Below are 16,939 nucleotides of genomic sequence, written 5' to 3'. Positions count from 1 at the left end.
CGGCTAAACAACATGCCCATGGGGCTGATTGCATGTCACAAATAGCCTAGACACACGTCCGTGTGTCTACTCGTGTGGACAATATAAGGCTATCTACCAAGCCTTTGCCACCCTAAAACACAATCTAACATCGACCAACGTATCAAAGTCTAACTTAATATGAGTTCTCAACCAAACCACCATAGCTAAGGCCTATATACATTTCTTATATTCAACCATGCCAACAATTTCACATTCATGAAAGACTACCTTGCATTCATATATATAAACTTTTAATATTAGCCATTTTCCATGGCCTTATACAAAATGAAGGGATTCATCCCAGGCCAACACATTTGGCCAAAATAACATTGACACAAAACTCAAAAGTCTAAGCCCTATACATACCATATTCAAAATGAATAAAGCAACTATACCAAGTGCTTTGGTTGATAGTGTGATCGATGCCTCCGACGTTCGATGATCCTCGAGCTAATTAGGTGGCACTATAAGAAATTGGAAAGGAGAGGGAGTAAACATAAAGCTCAGTAAGTCACATGCAAATAAATATAACAACAACTTTACCATTCATCATCATGTTCATAATACAAAAGTTGGCATAAGCACAAATTACTCATCATTATCCAATACAATTCACATAGCATTTATTGAGCTCACATCTTATACATTTCAAATAGGTACTTGTACCATTCACAACATGGTTATACTTTTCCCGTTTAACTCAAACTGTAACTCTCATCATTGAACCATTTGGAATGCTATCGGATATTCACTAAGCCTTAAACATAGGGTATAATGCCAATGCCATGTCCCAAACATGTCTTACACTAGCTCTCGTCTCGATGCCGATGCCATGTGCCAGACATGGTCTAACACTGGCTCTCATAATGTTGCTGATGCATGTCCTAGACATGTCTTACACTAGCACACAAATAACCTGAATGTCATGGCATGAATAACCAATTTATTTCCTAAGGTTCAAACGGTAGTTCTTCTATCTCGACATTCATCATGCATAATCATTTCCACAACAAACAATTTATGCTATTTCAATTCAAACACATATAATAACAATGTAGTTGTATTATTTACATACAACTTACCTCGGATTACAAAATGTAGACGACCAGTTCAGCTTAGTCCACTTATTTTGCTTTTCCCCGGACTAGGCCTAGATTTTGTAATTCTTGATCTAAAATGATAGAAATTCATTCATTTCATCAGCATATTAATCTAGACAACGAAAATTCATAATTGGGCAAAATGACCATTTTGCCCTTAGATTTTAACAAAATGACCATTTTACCCCTACGTTCAAAAATCGATTTTTATCACATTTTCTCACTAACCAAGCCTATTCAAATACTTTTCATACTAGGAGCAGCCAAAATTCTCGTTATTACATACATTTAACATCTATTTCACAACTTATGCAAAATGGTCCCTAGTTAGGGTTTCCATGAAAACTACTTCACAAAAGTTGTTTATTTAACAACTACGATTCATTTTCTTCCATAAAATTTCAAAAAACAACATGAATGCTCTCATGGTAAAACCCTATACTTTCACCCATTTTGCAAAATAGTCCCCTTATTTGAAAGCTTATGCTACAAGGATCTCAAAAGTACAAAAATATTCAAGAAAAGCCTTCAAAATCACTTACTTGCAAAGGCTTTAAGTTGATGAAATTTTTCAAGCTTCCATGGCCATTTTCTTGGAGGAAAAATCAGTGGGGAATAAGGAGCAAAATAAAAAAAGATGATAGCCTTTTTCTTAGGTTTTATTTTAATCAATTTAGGCTACCTAACTTTGACTTTCTAATCCCTTTTTGTCCCTATGGTCAACTACCTCTATTTTAAGGGTCTATTTTCCCTTTAAAGACCCCCTAATTTTGGTTCTCTAGCCATTTAACACCTTTAGCTATCAAAATAGGACTTTTTCACTTTATGCAATTTAGTCCTTTTTCACAATTAAGCATGAAATCGCTAAAATTAAATCACCAAAATTTTCATACTCTCATATAATCATGCCACAACACATAAAATAATATTAAAAATAACTATTCCATCCTCAAATTAGTGGTCCCAAAATCACTGTTCCAACTGGGCTTAAAATCGGGCTGTTACAATTCTCCCCGTTAGGGATTTTTGTCCCCGAAAATCTTACCGGTTAATAGGTTCGGGTATTGATCTCTCATGGTCTCCTTGGGTTCCCATGTGGCTTTTTCAACTCCATGTCTATTCCATAATATTTTAACAAGTGCAATACTCTTATTCCTCAATTGTTTTACTTCTCGAGGCAAAATCTTAACCGGTTCCTTGCCATAAGTCATGTCTGAGCTAATCTCAACCTCTATCGGCGAGATCACATGCAAAGGATCCAATCTATATCGATGTAACATGGACACATGAAATATGTCATGAATCTTTTCTAGATCTGAGGGCAAAGCTAATCGGTATGCTACCGATCCAATTCTCTCAATCACCTCATAAAGTCTAATAAACCGTGGGCTTAATTTGCCTTTCCTTTCGAATCGAAGAACCTTCTTCTACAGGGATACTTTAAAAAACACTTTATCCTTGACATGAAACTTGATTCCTTTCCCTTTCAAATCCACATAGGATTTCTGTCTATCCGAAGCGGCTTTCAAATAGTTGCGAATCACTTTAACTTTCTCTTCGGTCTCTCTAACTAAATTGACCCCATGAATCTAATTCTCTCTCAGCTAGGTCCAATATAAGGGTGTTTGACACTTACGCCCATACAAAGCCTTGTAAGGCACCATTTTCATGCTTGACTGATAATTCTTGTTCTAGGTGAATTCGACTAGCAGTAAATACTTTTCCCAACTGCCTTGGAACTCAAAAACACAACACTGTAACATGTCTTCTAAGATCTGAATCACCATTTCTGACTGGCCGTCAGTTTGCGGGTGAAAAGCCATGCTAAAATTCAGCTTCGTTCCCAATGCCTCTTGCAACTTTCTCCAAAACTACGAGTAAACCTCAGATATCTATCCGAAATAATTGACAAGGACACTCCAGGAAGTCTCACAATCTCAGAAACATATAGGTCGGCCAATTTCTTAAGGGAATAGTCAGTACGCATTAGTATAAAATGTGTCGAATTAGTAAGTCTATGAAAAATTACCCAAACTGAATCCTTTTTCCTTAGTGTCAAAGGCAACCTTGACACAAAATCCATGGTTACTCGGTCCACTACCACTCGGGAACCATCACAGGCTAAAGTAAACCTGAGGGTACTTGGTGTTCGACCTTCACTTGTTGGCAAGCTAGACGCTTAGAAACAAACTCAGAAATGTCTCTTTTCATCCCCGACCACGAGTATATTTTCTTCAAGTCGTTATACATTTTTACACTACCTAGATGGATAGACAAGCAACTGCTATGTGCCTCTCATAAAATCCTCTGAATAAGCTCATCATCCTCGGGTACATAAACTTTGTCTCAGTACATCAAGCATCCATCGGTACTAATCCAAAAATCTGATTCAACACCCGACTCACACTGAGTTCTCTTGGCTTGTACTGTTGTTATTCTGAGCTTCACAAATTTCTTGAAGAAACCTCGGTCTAGCCTTTAACTCTGCTAGAACTGAACCATCTTCTGACAAGGCTAATTGGGCGTTCATTGCTCTCAAAACAAATAAGGATTTTCTACTTAATGCATTAGCTACTACATTAGCCTTTCTGGGGTGGTAGTCAATCACCAACTCGTAATCCTTCATCAACTCTAACCACCTTCGTTGCTGTAGATTCAACTCTTTCTGAGTCATCAAATACTTGAGGCTTTTGTGGTTGGTGAACACTCGGCATCTCTCGCCATACAAATGGTGTCTCCAAATTTTAATGCGAACATGATGTCTCCTAGCTCCAAATTGTGGGTCGGGTAATTCTTCTCATGTGGCTTTAACTGTCTCGATGCATAGGCTATTACCTTGCCTTCTTGTATAAGCAGGCACCCCAATCCATTCAAGGAGGCATCGCTATACACCACGAATTCTTTTCTGATTCCGGTTGCACTAAAACTGGAGCTTCGGTCAATAAAGCCTTTAATTTCTCAAAACTCTATTAGACTTCTCTGACTAGTCGAACTTGACATCCTTTTGTAACAACCTTGTCATCGGAGTGGCTATCATAGAGAATCCATTCACAAATCTTCTGTAGTATCCAGCCAAACCCAGAAAGCTTCGAACCTCTGTAACATTTCTCGGCGGTTTCTACTCAATGATAGTCGAGATCTTACTCAGGTCAACTCTGATCTCGTCTCCCGACACAATGTGTCCCAAGAATCTGACCTCTCGTAGCCAAAATTTGCTCTTAGTGAACTTGGCGTATAACTGTTTATCTCTCAAGGTTTGTAGAACTGTTCTCAAATGCCCCGCGTGCTCACTCTCATCAAGCGAATAAATCAATATGTCATCGATAAAGACAACTACGAACTTATCTAAGTACGGTCGGAAAATACAGTTCATTAAGTCCATAAAAATCTTCGGGGCATTTGTTCAGTTGAAGGGCATAACAAGAAACTCATAGTGCCCATACCTCGTCTAAACGCGGTTTTCGGTACATCTTGCTCCTTAACCCTTAACTGGTAGCAGCCTGACCTTAAGTCTATCTTAGAAAACACGGTGGCTCCCTTCAACTGCTAGAACATATCATCGATTCTTAGCAAGGGATACTTGTTCTTCACAGTCACCTTGTTGAGCTATCTGTAGTCTATACATAACCTCATTGATCTGTCTTTCTTCTTCACAAAAAGTACCGGAGCACCCCATGGGGAAAAACTCGGTCTCGCAAAACCCTTGTCAATTAACTCTTGTAGTTGAACTTTCAACTCCTTCAACTCCGTAGGAGCTATCCTATAAGGAGCAATCGAGATGGGTGCCGTACCAAGAACTAACTCGATTCCAAACTCAACTTCTCTAACTGGAGGCAATCCAGGTAATTCCTCCGAAAATACGTCTGCAAACTCATATACCACTGGTACCGATTCAATCTTCGACTCAGACATTTGAGTATTCAGCACAAAAGTGAGATAAGCTTCACACCCTTTTCTCAAATATCTTTCTGTAGTCATAGACGATATCACTACAGGTGAGTCACTTGATTCATCTGGTTCAACCCGAAGAACGTTCCTGTATTCACATTTCAACTCAATAGATTTCCTTCCATAGTCCACTACAACACTATGAGAAGTTAACCAATCTATTCCGAGGATTACATCGAATTCATCAAACAGCAACAACATGAGGTTAGCCGAAAAACTATGACCCTTAATTGTCAAGAGACAATTTTTACATACTTGGTCAACTAACACACGCTTGCCTAACGGGTTAGACACTTTTACTACAAATTCTGTAGACTTGATTGGCATATTCATACTGGGTACTAATTTCATGCAAACATAAGAATGGGCAGACACCGGATCAATTAAAGCAACAACAGAAATATCATGAAAAGAAAAAGTACCCGTAATCACATCTGGTAAAGATGCCTCTTCGCGAGCACGAATGACATAAGTCTTTGTAGGCAATTGACCCTCAGACCTCACAGTTGAATCTCTAGGAGCACCTCTACTGCTAGCCCCACTACCTGGATTCTTCTGTGGTCTATGCCTCGAAGGAACACTATTCACCCCCATATCTTGCTTTTTCTCTTTATCATCTAATTTTGGGCAGTCCCAGATGAAGTGGTCTAGTGATCCATATTTGAAGTAACCCCACTCATTCCCTCGGCACTCGCTGAAATGATGCCTACCACATTGTGAACACTCTGGCCCATTTGGTCGAGCACTACCTACATTTGCGATAGAAGTGGTTTGAGTTTTAGACGTCGTGTACTGCTTATTCTTCTTTCTACCTGAGAACTCCACTAAAGCATTCGATCAGGTAGTGAATTCCCTCGATCTCTTAGATGAGGACTGATGCGATTTCCCCATCTGTCTTTTCCTTAAGTCTCGGGACTCGAAGTTAGAAGCTTTTCACTTCTTTTTGGCTAATTCCTCGGCCTTACATGCTGATACGTGATAGGTTTTAAATATTTATAATGAATCATTCTTGAAATTAACTATTATCACGATGAAGGCAAGTGTACCTATCGAACAGTAGTATAGCTTTAGCAAGACAGGATTGTCGAACCCAAAGGAACTAAAAGTACTAGTAATGACTGTCTTTTTATTATCTAGCTTAAGAATAATGGGGTTTGTTTTTAACTAACTAATTAACTAAACTAAGGATTCACAGAAAATAGAATTAGGGAATTACTTTTGGAAAAACAATTGAATTAAGACAATCCTAAGGAAAAATCCACCTAGACTTCACTTGTTATTTGACTCTGAATCGGACAATTTATTCATTTGACTTGATCCATAGAAATCCCTAAGTTATATTATTATCCCTCTCGAGACTAACAACGTCTAACCCTAGGTTGAATAATTGAAATCTCTTTTTAATTAACTCCCTAGAGTTGCATTAACTCGCTCTATGGATCCCCTTATTAGGTTTCACCCTAATCCGGCTAAATCTTGTCACCCTATCTCTAGGCGCGCAACCAACTCCGCTTAATTATGACAAATGTACTCTTAGACAGGGTCTATTCCTCCTCTAAATAGGAGCTTAACTTGAATCTATATCCTGGAATATCAAAACAAGAATTAAGAACACATAATTAAGAACAAGTCAAATATTTATCATACAATTCAGATAATAATAACAAGATCTGTCTTAGGTTTTATTCCCCTTAGGTATTTAGGGGTTTTAGTTTATAACTAAAAAGGTAAACATCTCAGAAGAATAATGAATACAAAACATAAAGAAAAACCCAAACTCCTAAAGGGAAATTGAGAGGAGATCTTCAGTCCTGATGATGAATCCGGCTTCTGAAATGGATCAATCGGCTTTCCTTGAGCAGTTTCCTGCTTCCTCCTCTGTGTGTATCCCGTTTTCCTCCTCCTCTAGGGTGTATTTATAGGCTTTAGAATGCCTAAGAACCCTCAAAATTGGTCTTTTCCGAATTAGACTAACTTAGGCTCGGCAGGAACACGCCCGTGTGACACGCCCGTGTGCGATTTCTTAAGGTCGTGGTCAAGCCTGTTAAATAGGCATGGGCGTGTGGTCTACCCGTGTGAGTGGTGCTTCAATTCTTCCAAATTGACACGACCGTGTGGTCTACCCGTGTAAGGAGGTCCAGGCCGTGTTGATTTCGTACGTTGGCCCATTTTCTCTGTTTTTGGCCCGTTTCTTGTTCCTTTCACTCTCCTATGCTCACCTAAGTATAAAACATGAAATTAAGGCATTAGGAGCATCAAATTCACCAATTTAATGGAAAAATCATCCATAAAATGTGCTAAGCATGGTATAAAAATATGTATGAATTACGGTTTATCAAATGCCCCCAAACTTAAGCATTTTCTTGTCCTCAAGCAAAATCCTCAACTCATAATCAAAATAAATTCTTCTCAACTTATAATTTTTATCGATAATATCTCAAAATAATCCATAGGTAATCATACATTGAAAATTCAACTGAAAGAACATCAAAGTTTCAAACATTCCAAGTTGAGCATTTTATCATGAAAACATAGGTGTCTCCCCTCATTTAAGTAATTACCTTTGATTCAAAATATCACAGAGTTTCACATCCTCACTAAAGATTCAATCAAATCACTCGAGGTGTTTAAGGACAATAAACGAAGCACTCAATAGTTAATAATAAAGAGTCATTACCATAGGCTTGCATGAAAATCAAATCTCCACCACTATAAATTGAGATGAAACATCAATTAAAAGGTCTTTAGAGTGTTGTAACGTGGCTTTGGTTAGAGGGTGTGGTCACAAACTAAAGAAAGGGTTAGAATCGAGATTGAATTGAAAAATTGCCTAACTAGAAAAATGACTAGTCATTAGTTGCGTACAACAGAGCTTTTTATCAGAATATGGAATTTAACTTCTTTAGCTCAGAAGATCACTACTACTAATATGTATACATGTATTTTTTTTAAAACAAGTCAAATTACAAAATAGAATAAAACATAGCTAAGAAATTATTCCAACTCAAATCTCGACAAAAATAGAGATCAAATTAATTTAGGGGATTTCAACAATAATGAGTTATAAGTTAATATCGAGGGTAAATCGATGAATGGGTTGTTAGGCTCAAGGGGGTTCACTAAGTGTTAATTGTAAAGGTAGGCTTTTATGGAGTGAGTGGGTTAAACCTAAGTGCCTTTATTATTTTGACATATCAAATCAAATGGTGTGGTCTTGACATGCATAATCAAGCAAGTTCTAGAATAAGAATTCAATACTGACGCACTCATAATGAAAGTGAGCATGAAAGAAATAATAGATGCTCTAAAGGCTCAAGATCTCACAAAAATTATGGCTTTTTGATGTTTAAACTTGTGAATTCCAACTCAAGATAATACCTAAACTTAGGGAAACAACCTAAAAGTTTTTAATTCTTCAAAAATCAACTTGTCATGCTTGATTCCCTAATGTCTTAAAGTTTAAACATTCAATGCATAAATGCCTATGTTTTAATTCAAGATATATCAATAAAAGTCATAAATCAATCAAAATTTATCCTAAACATGATATGAGAGCTTTTCAAGAGAACAAGACAATCATTCAGGGATTATTCTGATAGTGAAATGAATACCCCCCACACTTAAGATGTACATTGCCCTCAATGTACAAAGATAGATATATAGAAAAAAAATATAAAAATAAGATAGGGAGAGAAGTGAAACTTCCTGAGTAATGAATGAATTTCCTTGAACTAGAGTTTTGGAGAATAATCGGCGTGAGGGTGGAGGAGGATATTCCGGAGCTGGTAGAGGTTCATTAGTCCATAAGTCCTGCGCCAAAAGAATATTATATCTGGTGGTAGCTAGGGTCGTGGTCGAGTATGACATGGTAGTCGTGGAGAACCTTTCTCAGTGGAGTTTAAGTTCCTGAGTAATAGTGAGCTTTGGAGCTCTTTATAACTGTGATAGAATCAAGAACTCTTTTAGGAAGTATACTGAAGCATAATTACTCGTAATGAAATAGCCGAAGAATAAAAATTGTAAAAACTCAGGATAAAATAGTATTAAAAGGAAATAAAAAATAATTTCAAAATATAAGATAAAAATAAAATAAATAAATAATAGGTGTTTATAGAGAAATTAGGGCACACGGCCGTGGGGCACACCCGTGTGCTCTAAGCTCTGCTCGTGCGTTTCGTAATTTTCGAAATTAGGTGCATTGGTGTACACAGCCATGTTGCACAGCCGTGTCAGTCTCCGCTCGCTTCTCCCACACCTGTGTATATAGGTGCACGCCCGTGTTAAATTGACAGGTTTACCCACAATTTCAAAACTCGGGCGTGTTGAACGCCCATGTTATTTTGGCAGTGTTGCCCACGGCCGTGGCTGCTTATCGCATCACATGTTGGGGAAGAAATTTTTTCCCTATTTTCACACGGTCGTATCGCACGGCCCTGATTCATCCCGTGGTATGTGCACAGCCTACGGCACGCCCGTGTTCCTGGCCATGTGGTTCTGAAAAGCCTGTGTTCAATGATTTGGTTGGTATGTTAGATTTTAAAAACTAAAATTTAAAGAAAGTAATATTGTTAGTGCTCAGGTTGCCTCCCGAGAAGAACTTATTTAAAGTCTAAGCTTGACTTACCTTTCCATTGAATGGCCATGGTGGTTCGAGGAGTTTATACTCCTCATTCCTGCTATGAATCTCATCAAAATAAGGTTTTAGGCGGGTATTGTTTACCTTAAAAGTGCCGAATTTGGGATGACTTACCTCGACTGTACCGAATGGGAAAATGCTAAGTACCGTAAGAGGAATTTCTTCATTCGGTTTGGCAGTGACAATGTGAGGATCTACGGCATCTAATAAAACTTTATCTCCAACCTTAAGTTGATTTGGAAAGGTATTGAGCTTGTTCTGGCGTAGTTTTGGTTTATCGTGTGTTCTCGATTTATGTGTCTGCCATTCATTTAGATCCTCAATTTGTAGCCTTCATTCTTCATGAATAGGTCCTCTAGTATTGCTTGAAAATGGCTCATGTACTTCTTTCAAACTCATTTCCTGCAAAGTAGGTTGCACCATATTGTCAGTTTTAGTAGAATGGTTTAGACAATCACCTTCAATTTCCGATGTGTTGCCAGAATTGTGAGCTTGAAGGATGATTGTTTCGTCTCCCACACAAAGTGTGAGCTCACCTATGCCAACATCAATAATCATTCTAGCAGCTGCTAAAAAGGGCCTTCCTAAAATCAAATGAGTGTTGCTATCCTCCTCTATGTCTAGAACAATGAAGTCAATGGGAAATATAAATTTATCGATTTTAACTAGCACATCTTCAATAATACACCTAGGAAATCTTATAGTTTTATCTGCTAATTGAATGCTCATCCTAGTCTGTTTGGGTTTCCCAAGGCTTAGTTGTTTAAACATTTTGTAAGGCATAACGTTAATACTAGGCCCTAAATCAGCTAATGCATTATTAATATCTAAACTACCAATTAAGAAAGGAATTGTAAAACTCCCTAGATCTTTCAATTTGTTGGGTAGCTTATTCTATAGAATAGCTGAGCAAATTGCGTTCAGCTCCACATGCGACCTTCCATCTAACTTCCGTTTATTTGCTAGAAGCTCCTTTAAAAATTTGACTGCGTTCGGCATCTGCAAAAGTTCTTCCATAAATGGTAGGTTAATATGTAGTTTCTTTAAGAGTTTAAGGAATTTACCAAATTGTTCATCTGAGCAGTCTTTCCTTGTTGCATTAGGGTATGGCATACGAGGTTTATATTTTGTACTTACCGGTTTCTGCTCATTGTGGTCTACCTCACCTTTACCTTTGCTTCTCTCAGTTTCTTGCCTAGGTTCTGGTTTAGGTGTGACTAACCCTTTCTCATCTTGACTAGTAATCGCGTTGAGTTGCTCCCTCGGGTTAGATTCAGTGTTGCTTGGCAAGCTACCTTGTGGTTGTTCAGAAATCAACTTGGCAAGCTATCCAATCTGAGTTTTGATCCCTTGGATCGATGCTTGTTGATTCTTAAGTACTGTCTCGGTATTCTGAAAACGAGTTTCTGACACTGATATAAATTTGGTTAGCATCTCCTCAAGGTTCAACTTCTTTTCTTACTGGTAAGGTGGTTGTTGAAAACCCAGAGGATGTTGTGGCCTTTGATTTCCTTGACCTCCCCACGAGAAATTGGGATGGTTCCTCCAACTTGCATTATAAGAGTGACTATATGGGTTATTTTGGGATCTAGAGTTATAGTTACCCATATATTGGACTTGTTTCTCCTCGATGCTAGGGTTGAAGGGTTGATATTCTGTGCATGCTCCTCCTCCATTCGAATCGCACCTCATCACTGGATGTACCTGAGTAGAACCACACAAACCGTCAATCTTTTTATTTAAGGGTTCTACTTGGTTAGATAGCATAGTAACCGCGTCGAGGTTGAAAACACCGACTGCTTTCGTCGGCTTTGTTCTCATAACTTGCCACTGATAGTTATTCAGTGACATCTCCTCAATAGATTTGTAAGCCGCCTCAGGTGTCTTATTATTGATAGTTCCTCTAACGGCTGCATCAATCATCTGCTGAGTCGAAGGATTCAGGGCATTACGGAATGTTTGAACCTGTAGCTAAAGCGGTAACCCTTGGTGAGGGCATCTTCGCAAAATGTCCTTATATCTCTCCCATGCATCGTAGAGTGTTTCTAAATCCATCTGCACAAAAGAAGATATATCATTACGTAATTTAGACGTTTTAGTCGATGGAAAATATTTTAATAAAAATTTTTGGTCATTTGTTCCCAAGTAGTGATTGACCCTCATGGTAACGAGTTCAACCATTGTTTAGCCTTATTCCTTAACGAAAAGGGAAACAAACAAAGGTGAATGTCGTCATCAGAAACACCATTAATTTTAAAGGTATCGCAAAATTCTAGGAAATTTGCTAACTGAGCATTGGGATCCTTGTCCTGCAAACCATCAAACTGAACAAACTATTGTATCATTTGAATTGTGTTAGGTTTCAGTTTAAAATTATTTGCGGCAATAGCAGGTCTAACTATACTTGACTCAGTTCCTGTTAAATTAGGTTTAGCATAATCATACATAGTGCGCGGAGCAGGATTTTGATTAACAGCAATTGCAGGAGATAGTGGATTTTTTTGGTTTTCAGCCATCTCCTTGGTTGTGGTTTGAATATCGTCCTCATGCTCGTTCTCTGTGTATCTTAAGCTTCGCCTTATTTCTCTTTAGTTTCTGCGAACTGTTTGATCGATCTCACTGTCAAAAAGTAATGGTCCTGACGGGTTTCTTCTAGTCATAAACTATAAGCACCCGCTAGAAAAAGGGAAAAAAGAAGAATTAGTAATAAAAATTAGAATAAAATTTAAATTGCAGTAAAAGTAAATGGCTAAAGTAATAAAAATCGAGTGTTCCTAATATCTTAGTTCCCCGACAACGGCGCCAAAAACTCGATACGTGATATTCGTGACAGGTTTTAAATATTTATAATGAATCGTTCTTGAAACTAACTATTATCACGATGAAGACAAGTGTTCCTATCAAACAGTAGTATAGCTTTAGCAAGACAGGATTGTCGAACCCAAAGGAACTAAAAGTACTATAATGACTGTCTTTTTATTATCTAGCCTAAGAATAATGGGGTTTGTTTTAACTAACTAATTAACTAAACTAAGGATTCACAGAAAATAGAATTAGGGAATTACTTTTGGAAAAATGATTGAATTAAGACAATACCTAAGGAAAAATCCACCTAGACTTCACTTATTATTTGACTCTGAATTGGACAATTTATTCATTTGACTTGATCTGTAGAAAACCCTAAGTTATATTATTATCCCTCTCGAGACTAACAACATCTAACCCTAGGTTGAATAATTGAAATCTCTTTCTAATTAACTCCGTAGGGTTGCATTAACTTGATCTATGGATCCTCTTATTAGGTTTCACCCTAATCCGGAAAAATCTTGTCACCCTATCTCTAGGCGCGCAACCAACTCCGCTTAATTATGACAAATGTACTCTTAGACAAGGTCTATTCCTCCTCTGAGTAAGAGCTTAACTTGAATCAATAACCTGGAATATCAAAACAAGAATTAAGAACACATAATTAAGAACAAGTCAAATATTTATCATACAATTCAGATAATAATAACAAGATCTGTCTTAGGTTTCATTCCCCTTAGATATTTAGGGGTTTTAGTTCATAATTAAAAAGGTAAACATCTCAGAAGAATAATGAATACAAAACATAAAGAAAAACCCAAAACTCCTGATGGGAAATTGAGGGGAGATCTTCAGTCTTGATGATGAATCTGACTTCTGAGATGGATCAATCAGCTTTCCCTAAGCAGTTCCCTACTTCCTCCTCCGTGTGTATCCCATTTTCCTCCTCTTCTAGGGTGTATTTATAGGCTTTAGAATGCCTAAGAACCCTCAAAATTGGCCTTTTCTGAATTAGACTAAACTTGGGCTCGGCAGGAACACGCCCGTATGACACGTCCGTGTGTGATTGCTTAAGGTTGTGGTCAAGCATGTTAAATAGGCATGGGCGTGTGGTCCACCCGTGTGAGTCGTGCTTCGATTTTGCCAAATTGACACGGCCGTGTGGTCTGCCCGTGTAAGGAGGTCCAGGCCGTGTTGATTTCGTACGTTGGCATATTTTCTCCGTTTTTGGCCCGTTTCTCGTTCCTTTTACTTTCCTATGCTCACCTACATATAAAACATGAAATTAAGGCATTAGGAGCATCGAATTCACCAATTTTAAGGAAAAAACATCCATAAAATGTACTAAGCATGGGATAAAAATATGTATGAATTACGGTTTATCACATGCTCTCTCCACGAGCACCACAAATTCCCTCAATTCTAAGATGTCAACTAATAGATGGATATCTTCGTTCAAACCATCTTCAAACCTCTTGCACATGATAGCTTCTGTAGATACACACTCCTGTGCATATTTGCTGAATCTCACAAACTCACGCTCACAAACTCACGCTCATACTCTGTCACCGTGCTTCGGCCTTGCTTCAGCTCTAAAAATTCTTTCCTTTTCTGGTCTATAAACCTCTGGCTAATATACTTCTTTTGGAACTCTTCCAGGAAGAATTCCCAAGTTATCCTCTCTCTCGATACAACGGACACAAGAGTATTCCACCATTGGTAGGTCAAATCTCGAAGGAAATGACACTGCGCACTTCACGCACTCCTCAGGCGTGCACGTTTCGAGCCAGAACTCTGCTCTCTTTGGGTCATCATCAATATTCGCCTGGAATTCCTCGGCCCCTTGTTTACGAATTCTGTCCATTGGAGGTTTCTCTCTTCTAGTTATATCCACTCCTTGCAGAACTACAGGGGCATACTGAGGAATCAGAGGTGGTGGGGAAAGTGGAGTATTTAGATTCACACGAATGAACTCTAAATACCACACGTCCATCATGTGGAGGTAAGCTTCTCTAGCTCCTCCGCCCTGACTCATTGTCACGGGCCCACTATCTACTGGCGCGGTCTCTTCAGTGGGAGCCGGCACATTACTTTCCACGTTATCTGTCCTAGCTACATCAGGATCCATTTACTATATATAACAACACAATTTATCTCGCCAGGAGTCGTCACACTATCAATATACAATTATGACATGCATAGTTAAACTCGTACTCATGCTAGGTTAGTCCTATAACCGATAAACCATAGCTTTAATACCACTAAATGTAACACCCCTTACCCAAGTTCGACGCCGATACCAGGTATGAGGCACTACCGTTCCCAAATCATATACACATGTACTAAGTCAGATCATACGAGCCCGTTAAAATTTAAAACTTTTTTGGACTTTGTCTAAACTCTATAATATGGGCCTACGAGACCCCAAACATCCATTGGAAGCCATTCAAAACCAACTCGGCTCCTTAAACTAACTTTATAAAAATAACCCTTGAACCAGGACACACGCCTGAGTGGAAGGGCAACACGCCCGTGTGGTCATTATAACATGGCCGTGCTGATGGCCCGTGTGACACACACGGCCTAAGCATCTAGGGACACGCCCATGTCCTATGCCCGTGTGAATTAAATTCTAAATTTGAACCTACAGGGGTTTTCACACAGCCTGGGACATGCCCATGTCTATGGCCCGTGTCCCTCACACGACCATAACACACCTCTGTCCTAACCCGTGTCTAAAAACCTTGACATTCTGTTTCTGACATCAGCATCCAATTTAGGGCACACGGCCAATGCACACGCCCGTGGCCAGAGGTCGTGTCTTCCACATTGTTGAGACACATGGTCAGGTCTCTGCTCGTGTGTTTACTACCATGCATTTTGACTTGCAAATTTTATGTGCAAGGGACACACGGCTGAACAACACGCCCATAGGCTGACCGTGTGTCACACACAGCCTAGACACATGCCCGTGTGTCTACCAGTGTGGACAATATAATGCTATCTACCAAGCCTTTACCACCCTGAAACACAATCTAACATCAACCAACATATCAAAGTCTAACTTAATAGGAGTTCTCAACCAAACCATCATAGCTAAGGCCTATATACATTTCTTATATTCAACCATGCCAACAATTTCACATTCATAAAAGACTATCTTGCACTCATATATATAAACTTTCAATATTAGCCATTTTCCATGGCCTTATACAAAATGAAGGGATTCATCCTAAGCCAACACATTGGCCAAATTAACACATCTGATGCCATGTCCCAAACATGGTCTTACACTGACACATCTCGTAGCTGATGCATGTCCCAGACATGTCTTACACTGGCTTACATCTCGAGGCTGATGCATGTCCCAGACATGTCTTATACTAGCTCTCATCTCAATGTTGATCCCATGTCCCAGACATGGTCTTACACTGGCTCTCATAATGTGGCCGATGCATGTCCCAGACATGTCTTACACTAGCATACAAATAAGCTAAATGTCATGGTATGAATATCTGATTTATTTCCTATGGTTCGAACGACATCTCAACATTCATCATGCATAATCATTTCCACAAACAAGCAATTTATGCTATGTCAATTCAAACACATATAATAACAATGTAGTTGTATTATTTACATACAACTTACCTCGGATTACAAAATGTAGACGACCAGTTCGGCTTAATCCACTTGTTTTGCTTTTCCCCGGTCTAGGCCCAGATTTTGTAATTCTTGATCTAAAATGATATAAATTCATTCATTTTATCATCATATTAATCTAGACACTCAAAAATTAATAATTGGGCAAAATGACCATTTTGCCCCTAAACTTTCATAAAATGACCATTTTACCCCTGGGTCCGAAAATTGATTTTTATCACATTTTCTCACTAACCAAGCCTAGCCGAATACTTTTCATACGAGGAGTAGCCCACAATTCTCATTATTACACACATGTAACATTTATTTCACAACTTATGCAAAATGGTCCCTAGTTAGGGTTTCCATGGAAACTACTTCACAAAAGTTGTTTATTTAACAACCATGATTCATTTTCTTCCATAAAATTTTAGAAAACAACATGAAAACTCTCATGGTAAAACCCTAGACTTTCAACCATTTTGCAAAATAGTCCCCTTATTTGAAAGCTCATGCTACAAGGATATCAAAAATACAAAAATATTCAAGAAAATCCCTCAATATCACTTACTTGCAAGGGCTTTAAGTTGCTGAAAATTTTTAAGCTTCCATGGCCATTTTCTTGGAGGAAAAATCGGTGGAGAGGAAGGAGCAAAACAAAAAAGATGATAGCCTTTTTCTTAGGTTTTATTTTAATCAATTTAGGCCACCTAACTTTGACTTTCTCATCCCTTTTTGTCCCTATGGCAAGCCACCTCTATTTTAAGGGTCTATTTTCCCTTTAAAG

At 38.4% G+C, this 16,939-nt stretch overlaps 1 non-coding gene across 1 annotated transcript; it reads left to right on the top strand.

Moving 5' to 3' along the window:
• Positions 1-11,686: 11,686 nt before the first annotated feature.
• Positions 11,687-11,793, top strand: LOC121211855 (small nucleolar RNA R71). Its single transcript, XR_005907072.1, has one exon. It is a non-coding gene; the product is annotated as a small nucleolar RNA R71 (small nucleolar RNA).
• The last annotated feature ends 5,146 nt before the right edge of the window (positions 11,794-16,939 follow it).

Source organism: Gossypium hirsutum, chromosome A12, assembly GCF_007990345.1.
Source record: "Gossypium hirsutum isolate 1008001.06 chromosome A12, Gossypium_hirsutum_v2.1, whole genome shotgun sequence".
In the NCBI taxonomy this organism is placed as follows: domain Eukaryota; kingdom Viridiplantae; phylum Streptophyta; class Magnoliopsida; order Malvales; family Malvaceae; genus Gossypium; species Gossypium hirsutum.
Note: the sequence above shows the minus strand (reverse complement) of the source record. Positions and strands in the feature narration are given on the sequence as shown.